General features: G+C 30.9%; 1 long non-coding RNA gene across 1 annotated transcript; it reads left to right on the top strand.

Moving 5' to 3' along the window:
* Positions 1-12,433, top strand: LOC134247425 (uncharacterized). Its single transcript, XR_009987835.1, has 3 exons — positions 1-78; positions 11,265-11,357; positions 12,289-12,433. It is a non-coding gene; the product is annotated as an uncharacterized LOC134247425 (long non-coding RNA).
* The last annotated feature ends 230 nt before the right edge of the window (positions 12,434-12,663 follow it).

Below are 12,663 nucleotides of genomic sequence, written 5' to 3'. Positions count from 1 at the left end.
CAGCTCAGGGGGTACCCTGTAAAAGTCTGTACTTAAAGCACAGATATCCATGTCTGGTTTAAGGGTTTCGTTCAAGAGGTACGTAAATCAAATTGCTTACTTTTATTAAGTAAAGGTTCACGTAATAAATATTCAGTAGGAGACAAGTCCATGTTTTCTGATTTATGTCATATTTTGCATAGTTTATAAGTAAATAAAAATAATTCCTTGGTAACTGCTATATTAATTTTTTTTTTTGTAATAATTAACCAACTACCAGTCTTTTAATTTTTTTTTTTAAAGTGCATAAAGGGACTCCGACCCTCAGCCAGGAAGGAAAACTCTTTAATTTAAAATTTAGTTCAAAAGTCTTTAAATGAAGATTGAAAATTAAATCTTTTCATGCAACAATTTTAATTATATGCCTCTCAATGTTCTTCAAAGTTCTTAGAACTTCTCAGAAAGGTCAAATTAAAAGTAGAAATTTTTAACCCGAAAAAAGCATTTTTAGATACCAATGTTTAGTAACATGATATGAAATTAGAAGTGATTTATGGAGCTTTGCAAAGAACCTTGAAGCACATTGAGAGGCATATAATGAAAATTGTTGCATGAAAATATTTTATTTTCCAGTTTCATGTAAAAACTTTTTAAATCAAATCATAAATTAAAGAGTTGTCCTTCCTGGCTGAGGGTCGAAGTCCCTTAAATTTTGCTAATAAGATACAGCTTCCACCCGATAAAAAGTGACAAGTAATTTTATCAAAATATCACAATCTTAAGTCCCCTTCTGATGAAACCGGAGTGCAATATGTTTCCTCTCGAGTCCGTCTGTCTGTCCGTCCGTCCAGCTCTCTGTTTGTCAGCCTGTCCCACTTGGTAATAGTATACATGGAAACGACAAATTTCCAACTTTATTTTAAAATATTATTAATAGATTTAAAAGAAATAAAAAAAGTAGTTAGTACTACTAGGTTTTCCTGTCTTACAGGTGTTTTCTAGTGAAAATACCTTCTTCCTGTTTCCAACTGTGATCTTTGAATTTGACATTTCGGAAAACTTTGCCATTAGCTGCCATATGGGGGCAAAAGTGTTTCACAAACACATTTTGTTGATAATGCAAGTCACCCCTTCTTCCCTTTCTCGTCACAAGACGGCACTTTTGATCACCAGTTTTGAGTTGCAAATATTTGTGTATTAAACCAAAAAAATAGATACTCCAGAATTTTAACGTAAATGTATAAAATCTCAAAATGAAACAAATGCATTTTTTAAGACAAATAAGTTTGATTAATTGTTTGTTGTTTAACGTCCCTCTCGAGAATTTTTCACTCATATGGAGACGTCACCGTATGCCGGTGAATGGCTTCAAATTTTGAAATTTACTCGGCACTCAGGGCATTAAGCAGTGAGGGATCTTTATCGTGCCAATGCCTGACGCTGATACGGGGCCTCGGTTTTTAAAGTCTCATCCGAAGGACCCGCAACTTCCACTTCAAAGTGCCGAGCGCATGGCGAAGGAACAGTTGCTATCCATTTTTTTTATCGAGTTAGGTCAGTCGCAGCCGAGATTCGAACTCACGGCCTCCCGATCACGAAGAGAGCGCTGTACCGACTGAGCTACCGTGAACGGTGTCAAATAGGAGATAAGGTAATACATGTACATCGGAATCAGAATCCGACAATTGATCGTGTAGAGGGACAGTTTGGTGTGAAGACTTTCAAAACTCACATTTTCACACATGTAAAATGAAAAGTATTTCTTTGTAATGATTTCAACTTAATTATTCATTTGAGGGTTGTGATTTTTTTTATTGACGGACCTCATCTCAGTCTTATACTACGTTTAGATATTTTTGTGCATTTATGAACTATCTTGCTAGATTTTTTGCATGAAATTCTGTGTACTGGGACATGAGTCTATTAACATTATTTTTTTTTACTAAAGCAAATTATATTTAAAGCAGCAGCACTTTCGAGAGAGAATTAATTTCCAAAAAACTGTTCCCATTTAGTATATCCACATTTAATTGGAAACAATTGGAAACATTGTTTGAACAGTCTTTACCACACTACTTGCTTTGAGTATTGCATTGTACATGTAAGCAACGGTATATCTTATGTAGTTAAACCATTTGTTTCTCGAACTGAATGTACGATGTAATATAAAAAATTGTCACTATGTAAAGATGGTGTTGCATTTACCTATGGAAAGAGCATAGTCCACTTAATATATTTGTATAGATTTTTGAGTTTTTGAGTTTTTTTTATGTCTACCTTTTTCTTAAATGGCATTTTTCCAAATGGTTGAGTTTAAAAAGAGATATCTGATCTCAAATACCTGTGTGACATAATTATAACACATACATAATCGTCCAGCATCAATAATTTAAAAAAAATGAACAAAATATATGCTTGATCATTCATAATAAAGTTGTTCATTAAAATTCTTCACTTGTTTAAGGATGAAAATTCTTTTTTTTTCATTTCGTGCATAAATTGCCTCACATAGAATTACACAATTATACTACCAAAATAAAAAAAAAAATGAAAAATGAAAAGCAGTATTTTATTTTGGAAAGCACTAAAAATCTAAAATTGGAATAGACTTCCCTTTTGTTTGGCTAAATAAAGAATTTTAAATGTAAAGAAATGCAAATTGATACGTAAGATGAGTTACCAGTTCTTTTTTCCCTTTGTTATAAAAATAAATAAATCTTAATGTTTATTTCTAAAGACAGTTCAAGGGATTTTCATTCAGAAAACCCAACTTTCGATTTCATACCTTATAGTGGAACAATCATTTTTCTAGATGTAGGTTAAAATTGTATTTTTGTTGTAAGGATTATAATAAATGATAATCTAAATTATCGATACTATAACTCAAGCACATTTTAGTCATGAAGTTTAAATGAAAGTTTATTTAATAAATACTCTACAAGATTTTAAGTACAGCAAGTAGTTATGTACATAAATATGTTGGTAGATTTAGTTTATGTTAAAATACTATAACTAAGTATAGGTTACATCATAGAAGCCGAGTATAATTGATTATATCAAGGATCAAGGAGTTTAACGATATAAAGTTTGGATATTTTACCGTAACTTTAAAAATGGATTAATCTTTTGAACGACTGGGAACTTTCAACTGAGTTAAATACATTATTTTTATTTAGTTTAAGGCTAAGAAATAGCTAAACATGTTCATTTTTCTGTAGTTATGAACTTGTGAAATAAAATCAGTTTTTTTCTCATGACCTGATTTCTGCCTCCTGCAGTGATATATGAAGGGGCGTGGAAAGTATTATCGCATATGTGATATGGGATATATCACCACAGAAAGATCAAAGAAAATCACCGCAGATAAGCGACAAGTACATGTATTACTGTGACAATAAATTTCGTAGAATGACATAATACCTTTGAATTATTTTGCATCAGAAAGTTAGTCCAGATACTTTTTTTAAAATGCAAGTTATCCTCTCTTACCTATCTTATTACAATACTAGGTACCTTGAACGACTTTAACAAACTTAGGGTTTTGTTGACTTCTGTAAAAGAAATGTATATTTTCTAGTGCGTAAACAATAAAGCTCAAATTAACAAATATGTCTTTTAGGTAAAATGACCAATACGGCTACATGTAATCAAATTTAAGGGGGCCGACTATAGTTTTATTGTGGGAAAACTACAATAGCGAAACTCTTCATTTTTATACCATATATAACTTACATTAACTTCAGTGTTCATGCAAAGTTTGGGGGAAATCTACCGTCCAGGTATTTTTGAGGGACCGTCTCAAAATACATGTACATATACTATAGGATTATATAGGAAAATGTTAATTTTTAGCACTTGAGAGCAAATTATACAAATACTACAATAGGCATTTTGTTCAAACTATAATATTTGATGAGCAATACTATATTATACAATATATGTAAGAAACACAAAATTCTACCGTCTTGTTACCAGAGGGGGCATCTCAAAATGCAAAAAATTAGCAAATTTTACTATTTTTATAGAGTATTACAAAATATGACGTACACAATGGATTCACATTAAAACATAATAAATATATTGGAGATATTCTCAAGTTTCTATGTTTTTAATTTCAAGAGCCTATTTTTATTACTTTTTCTTGAATAATATTTTTATTACCCCTTTCTTTAAGAGCTACAGATTATCATAACGTCAAAAACACACTGCAACGACGTCAACCTACCTATCATATGCAAAATCGGTTAAAAAATCAGTTATATCAAATTGTAATTACATTTTTTTACCTTTAATTTCTTAATTTTATTTAATTTTAATAATAAAGCGAAAAAAGTTGCATTAAAACAGTAAATACGCTTCATTTAACTATGATGCGCGAAATATTGCGCAATGGAAACTATAGTCGGCCCCCTTAAAGCTTGAGGGAAAGAAAGATTTCATTTTTGTTGTCAGTACAAAGGGTGATTAAAAGCTTTGCTAATTGCATTATATTGCTTCGACAAAAGTAATAAAATTAGGCGTCAGTATCATATGCCTTTTCAATTCCTTTGCATATCTTCCACCATTCTGCCCATGCTTTATCAAATCAGATACGTGACATGCTCCAGAGCGTTTTAATCACAAAGGCTAACAGATTTCTCTCCAAATCTTACAATGGAAGGACAAATAAAACTATTTCGTCAGAAAATGGCCATATTTTGATAAAAGTATGGGTGGATAATGAAATTCTATCCACAAACCTGTCATCTGTTTTTGTAGTGCCCTTTGTTCAATGTGGATGAAGTATGACCTAATTGTTTCCTATCTGATACGTTTAAATTCTAAGGTAAACAATATTTTTATTTCATGCGCCCGGATCGATAGATCCGGGGCGTAAAGTGTATTGTATATAATTTTTTTGTCCTGTATGTTTGTCTGTCTGTCTTTCTGTCTGTTTGTCTGCAAACTTTAACCTTCGCCATAACAGATAGAGACTTTATATTTGGTATGCATACTCCACTAATTAAGCTCTTTCAAATGACACAAACGTCATTGACCTTGTGACTTTGACTGTGACCTAAATGCTAAAATAGCTCTTTTTCCCTGCAAACTTTATACTTCTCTATAACTTTTGAACCAAGAAAGATAGGAACTTCGTATTTGGTATGCATACTTTCTTTCAACAAGTCACCTTGATATTGACGTCATTACACATATTGTGACGCAAAAATAATGGCGCAATGCTTGTGTTTTATAGAATATGTGTATGCTTATATGTAGGCATAATTTCTTTCTTCTGTTAATTGTTTTTTAATATGGAGATATAGTTTGCAAAAGTTTGAATGCTCCTCGTAAGCATATGACTCTGGGAGACATCATAGAATATATCTGCAGATATAACGGTGTTTCTAGCTTATCATGTCGAAGGCTTATCTCGATACACATGACGTGCTTATTTCTGCAATATCTGTGTTAATGATTTTATACAATTGCTTGTTAAGCGGGTTGTCCTTAATGTTCTTGGACAAGCTAAAAATTTCATAGAAGTTGCGTAATTGATATTTATTATTAGCATATTTCTAATTCTTAACTTTATGTGAACTAAGAAATGTAAAATCTTATTTAATTTCAAATGTTAAATTACAATTATGACTTCAAAATTAGACTTGGTATAAGGTCCCGGAGAAAATTTTATCTAAAAAAATATTTATCACTATAAATTTCATTTGTATTTTGTAAAAGTCTGCAAAATCTGGATAACTTTTACATTATGAGGTTGACAGAAGTTATCAATTCAATTCTGTAAATTTGAACATTCAAAGCTGTAAAATGGCTGAGCAATCAAAATTAGAACATATAAAGACGGATCGGAATTCTTAAAAAAGGGACGATTTCGGAATAGGTGCAGCAGTCAGCAGTGAGAAAATTCTGCGTAGACATCGGATAAACACATAAAGAGACCAATACATTCTGTAAACAATCGGGAAAACATAGAAAAAGAAGCCGTACATTAGTATTTTAGTGGCATATTATATTTTCGGACGGAAGGAACAGTTTACAGGATGACATGCGAGAAGGAAAACCGTCATTCCGGATTGCAGTGTTGTAAAAAAATGAACTTCGTAACGTAACTTTACCGTATTTTTGTAAATAAAATCGTTTCTACACGGACAGAGGTTGACGGATTGCAGGTATGAGACCGGCATTGTTAAATATCATTTTACATTTGAAATCTGAACATTATATGCAATATCTATGAATGGTTAAAGCGATATAAGAAATTTATTGAGTTAAACGGTGACTAAATTAAGAAAATTTGCAGGTACTTGTTTTATGCTTTTGACGTCGGATACCGTCACGAATTTTCAGTTTAGTGCTCCGGGTATGAGTGTGTGTCTTTTAATTTTTTTTTTTTTTTTTTTTTAATTCATAGAATTTATTTTTTGCTTTCACATTTACAGACTGTGTACAATAGATTTGTTTACATTCAACACATACATATACTATATAATTTTTCTTCCATATAATTTATATTATATACCTTATACAAATTCTCTTTGGTAAATGCAAATTCATTTCATAAAGCTGCATAAGATATATGACATTCATGTATATTATGAATCTTCATTGTGAAAGCTTTATATACAAAAATGTAAACAAAGGGGAGGGGTGAGGAAAGAAAACAAAGTGAGGTCGGGGAACAGTTTTTACTATTTTACCATATTGGTACATTTGAGTATAAATTTGAAGAACATTATAGCATATCACAAATAATTTTCCAGGTGTCTTTTAAATTTGATAAGATTATAACTATTTGTGCTTTGTTTTTTTTTTTTTTTTGTTAAAAACTTACATGTTACACAATGAAACATGAATTTAATGAAAATAATTGTTTCATATATTTTATCAGTGTTTGTGTTTGTCAGTAATTATCAATGTTGTCCACGAACTTTACGGACAACCCTCGTAGATGAAATTAATATATAAATGCAGTCTATATAATAGTTTTACACTGATTTTCTTTATTTTTGCAGCTGCTTATACATATAGCAACTCGTTTTAATTTTAAGACTCAGGCATATTTAGCATTCTTTTATTTTTCATTGCTAAGTCATATGCATCTTTATTCATGTACAATGTAAAAAGAATGTTTATTTGCATATCAGCTCAACTGAATTCTCTCTTGATTACTTCTTGTAAAACATCTATTATTAGAAAAAAATGAAAAAAAAATTGTATGTAGAAGGATATACAGGTAACGAACAGTATTCAATCTCAAAGTCCATAAAACAATACAAATAAGAGCAGAGCAAACACGGACCCCCGAAACATCAGAGGCGGGATCAGGTGCCATGGAGGAGTGAGCATCCCCTCCGACCAGGTCAACACTCGCCGTGTGCTCCTTGTAATGATCAGGAAATCCGTCGTTAATTCAGTGTATAAATAATGGACTTATAATTGGTTTAAAAAACGTCAGTCAGCATTTGACTAAATAATAATATTGTATTTTCTGACAAGGTCATTGTATCGACCATATAACTTACGAAATGATGACTTTATTAGATGAGAGGTTATTTTTTGTTATGTCAGGTGACCTTGGGTGTTATTTTATAGAAAAAAAATACAGTTAAAAAAATAAAAGAATGGACGTGTTAGAAGGGGTTTAAATATAAATTATATTAGGAGAATAATCACCACAACGAATTTTTATCGTGTTTATTGTTGGGATCTTCTTTCAATGAATCCTGCGTACAAAATTAAAACAAACTGCTTGTAATCAGTTTAACTGTTCATTGATAAAGATACAAAACACTGATGGAATCGTTGAATCATCACTCATTAAAGAGCTCGGTTTACTTCATGCATAGAATGGCCCTGTAGTTAAACCAATTGATTGATTAACTGTTACACTTGATTTCCATTTAAAGCATTAAAATAAAATAGAGACTTAGTGCTTTCATTTTCAATTAAAAATTTTCCCCTTAAAAGTCCAGGTCTTTGAGAACTGGCTAGATGAGGAATTCCAATGTTCTTGATTTTTAAGGTAAACAGGTATACATGTAATTGAATACTTTCAGTGAAGAAAAAGAATATCAAAGCACTCTCTGATCTAGATAATAAAACATGTGTTTTAATCCCCAGAAACAGTTCTATCATTCTAGCAGTTACATGTTTTAGATCAGAGATGCGCTCTATATCAAATATCGAAAAACAGCTTTTAAATTTGTCCCTTTTTGAAGAATTTTTACAGAATATGAGGTAAAAAAGGTACGGTTTAGGCTTTATTGTGCCCTAAAGATTTAATATTCTAAAAAAAAATATGAAATTGGCTTTAACAAGTGTTGAGAAGATGAATATGATGAATCATTAAAAAAATATAGCATGAAGTAGGACCCTTCTGGAAATATGACGTCAATAATTTTGTACATCTCTACGTTTAATGCAGAAAAGCCTCAGAATGACTCATTTCTGTGCTTGTTTACCTTTAGCAAATAGTGTCTGTCACCGTCGTTCAGTTCATTTTGGGTATATTATGGAAACTGCATGTACTGTGAAAAATCACATATCTTAAAGTCTTTTTGGGCGACGGTGGCAGAAAATTCCACGGAAAATTGTTGTCTTCTACAATTTTTTTAAAAGAAACAGAAAATGCACAAGTTAATGACGTCACAATTAGCATTTCAGAGGTCATATGAGAAAAGCGAATTGTGTATTCTTAATACACGGAATTCCATTACTCGTTTATATTATACCTGTAGACAGTGTATTACACCTTCTAAAATTGTAGCTAGACGTAGGATTTGACGTCATAAAGTTGAAGAACGCAACAACTTATAACGTCACCTTACAAATTCCTCACGAAAAATGTAACTGAACCTCTCTATAGTATCATAAAGCGGTTCATGATCAGTACATGATGGGGCAATTTGTAATTTAGGGAACACAAAAAAATATTTTCATGGTTGTTGTCGGAAATGTTTTGTAGCTTTGTCTTATTTCGCTCATTTCGCAAATGTGATATGTCATAGTTGGGTTTTCCCGTACTTGAGAAATGTAAAACATGACACTTTTTCCCATGCTCATGTTTTGTTTAACTTTACCCTGTGCAATATTGATCTCAGCTTCACCAAACGATATTTGACAAACTTGCATTGCAACATAAATTTTCAGATATTTAATAATATTATTTTTTGCAAAGTATGTTTTGTTGTTTTAATTATCTGAAAAAGTATTTAATTTTCCGTCCCCTGATCTGGTGTCAGTGAAGAATCTAGCTTTTTTGATATTTTAACACTAATGTATACAGGGCTATTTTCGTCCCGTGTTTAAGATTAGCCCAGTCATGGTTCTGTTTGAGAAATTATGAGGTTTAATTTGAATTCGCCCCGTTTTAAATCTGACCAATCAAGTAGAAGGGCCGAAAATAAAAAGGGGGCGAAAATTTCCCTTTATACAGTACTCTGAAATATTTTAAAAGACAAATATTTGCTGACATACTTTTTATCTATTCTAAAAAAATCCATTATGGACCTAGTAATGGGCCCAGAATCATGAAAAATCATACCTCCACTAAGACACTGTTCGGCATAGTATTTGTCTCTCAATATCTAAAAAATAAGTCTAAATACCTATTTATATATCTTCTTGAAGGTATGTGATTTATTACTAGTATTGTACGACAGGTTTTTTGTAGCTAAAGGTCATTCTTCCCCTTAAACCAATATTAATGTTTAAAATTACTAACTAAGCCGATTCTAATGATAACCAAAAAATTGGACATCATTTGTTGATTAACAAAGTAGGAACACAATTTAAAATTCTGCCTTATATAAACAAGGCTCTTGCCTTGATTACATATAGAAAATATCCTATTTATAACAATATGAGATTCAGCAAACTTAAAGAAAATGTATAATCGTTTTAACAATCCAACGTTTTTTTGGAAAAACTTGCTTTGATCGAATAAGTATATTTAATCCTACTTAATGTATACAAAATCTTCCAAAGCTTCCATGTTCTTCTTCGCCCTACAACTATAGTCCTGCTGGGCACTTCATACAGGTGACGTAAAGATAAGTGTTAAAGACTATCGAACATCGGTTCCTTGCGATAAAATAAGCATAATTATATCTTAATGTTTAATAATGAAGGTAGTTAAGGGTTTCTCATATAGAAAACTGTACTTTCGGGGCATGTATCGATTTTATTATCACTGGAACTGATAGTGTTCTAGAAATAGGTGCAGAGTACATAGTTGTAGTTTTTTATAATGAAATTAATATTTAATTATATAATTGATCCTGCACTCACTTTTTTAACTTAGTGTACGTGTAAAAGGTGTAATTTATGTGAATAATAGTGCTATAATGACTTTCATGTATATGGTGATTTATGATATCCATAGAATAATATTAAGGATCAAAAAATATGTAAAAATTATTTGAGACTGGTTGATTACTGTTTGTAATCTTCAAACGTCCTTAATAGTGTTTTTAAACTTTTTTTTTATTTTGAATAAAATACTTTCGTTAAAAATAGTTTTTTTTTATATGACGATATCTCTGGCAATATTGAAATGAATTATCTTTAGTAATTTCATTTTTTTTCAAATTTTAAAAAATAATATTGACATAATTGAATAAAACTGATAGTTTTTAAATGAAAGTCTAGAAGATTTCAACATGCATCAAATTATGAAATATAACTTTTTACGCTGATCTTTTATACTAAATATTGTTCATAATAAGGAAACAGTAATTTGACCGTTTAAATCATTTAATTTTGTTAAGTGTCATTTATGAAATTCCTATTATGAGCAGTATTTAACCATTTATTAAGCAAAAGTGATTAATAGTGCATAACCTTAACTATGTTATAAAGAAGGATATAGATTCATAAGTGTATCATGAATAACGAACAAATTCAATATCAAAGTAAAAAAACAATAAAAAACAGGAGCATAGCAAACACGGACCTCTGAAACATCATAGGTTGGATCAGGTGCCATAGAGGAGTGAGCATCTCCTGCTGACTGGTCATACCCGCTGTTGTAATAAGTGGAACGTGTTGAAAATGTTTCTCACTTCTATTAGAATCACCCATATCTTTGAAAATGTAATAATTTTATAAATATTCGGTCCATTCTCTAGATTTTGTTATCACTTAATGCTAAGTTGAAACAGACACATACGCCGTATGTTTCATATTCTGATAAAATCATTACATAGTTTCAATGCACGTTGTATTGATTTCTCATTGTGTATTTGATATTTGCAATAACACGTTCTTAAATATTTTTTTTTCAGATAATTTAAGACAAAATGCTGTCCAAACATATAGCAATAGTTTTCATTTACTTGATTACGATGAATGGAGTCGTAATGATGGCAAAAGCAAAGGTAGGATATATACATGATAGTTTAACCTCGATATGACAAACAGATTGTGATTATCCAGCTGATTGAATTAACTTTAGAAATATGTAGAGTACTGTATCATTCTTTTCTGTAACTCTGTTTATGTCAATCCTAAGGTTGATGTTGCTTCAGTTGCAATTTTCATTTTAGATTTTACGTATGACAGACCGAGACATGAAAAAACTGTTAGAACTTGAGAAAAAATTGAAACTTTTTTTTTATTTTATCTACAACATATACAAAAAAAATAGAGCAACATCTAATATCGACCTTAGTACATGTAATGAATTAGGGAGTAAAAAAAGATAGACAAAAGAAGATTAGGATTCGATGCAAAAAAGTAATGATTTCAGTGATTCCGATTTTTGATAGTTTACATGAGAGAATTACTTTTATTTAGCTTCAATAAAATTTCAACTTCTAAATAACCATAAAAATCCGTTTATATATTTATAAATAAAATGAATTAAGAATTAATACTACATAGATGTAGTCCTGAAATATACATGTATTGTTGTGGTTTCAATATCAAATTATTGTCGATAAGAATTTACATTTCGTTAATTTTTTAAGATATCCCAATAAAGCATATATATATCAAATACACGGTCGTTATTTTCTGTCATGAAAAAGTAAATAATGATAACAAATCATTAAGTTCATTAAGTATACCTTTGTAATAATGTTTTTTTGTAATCATAACGATTTTGATTGAAAATTGCAAAATTCTCAAAAGAGGAAAACTGACAATGAACTCCCTTGTATAATAATAATATTAACCAACAATCAATTGTAAAATATTAAACACATGGATTTTTTTTATTTTAACATAATTTGTTTTAATGATTGTATCACGATTTCGTAAAACGTACACAGATAAGAAATCAAATTTCTTTTTTTCTTTCTCATTCAGAAGCTTTTTGATAACAACCATTGCCAGTATAAGAGAACATCTGCAAACATGAAGTCATCGAAACTTATATTGAATGGGGATAAAACAGAAATTAATGGAAAGGAATATCAATGCAGTGACGGAACATTCTTTCAAACTGTGAAAGGAGGTATTTGATATAAATTTTCCGACAAAAAGACAAAGGCACACACACCCTCACACACCCTCACACACACTCACACGCACCCTCACACACACACACACACACCCTCTCACACACACACACACACACACACACACACACACACACACACACACACACACACACACACACACACACACACACACACACACTGTGTGTGCGTGAAGGGTATCAAACGGGGACATTTGTTTGTT

This window comes from Saccostrea cucullata, unplaced genomic scaffold (assembly GCF_032062105.1).
Source record: "Saccostrea cucullata isolate Sc308-1 unplaced genomic scaffold, CSIRO_AGI_Scuc_v1 ctg2033, whole genome shotgun sequence".
Classification (NCBI taxonomy): Eukaryota; Metazoa; Mollusca; class Bivalvia; order Ostreida; family Ostreidae; genus Saccostrea; species Saccostrea cuccullata.
Note: the sequence above shows the minus strand (reverse complement) of the source record. Positions and strands in the feature narration are given on the sequence as shown.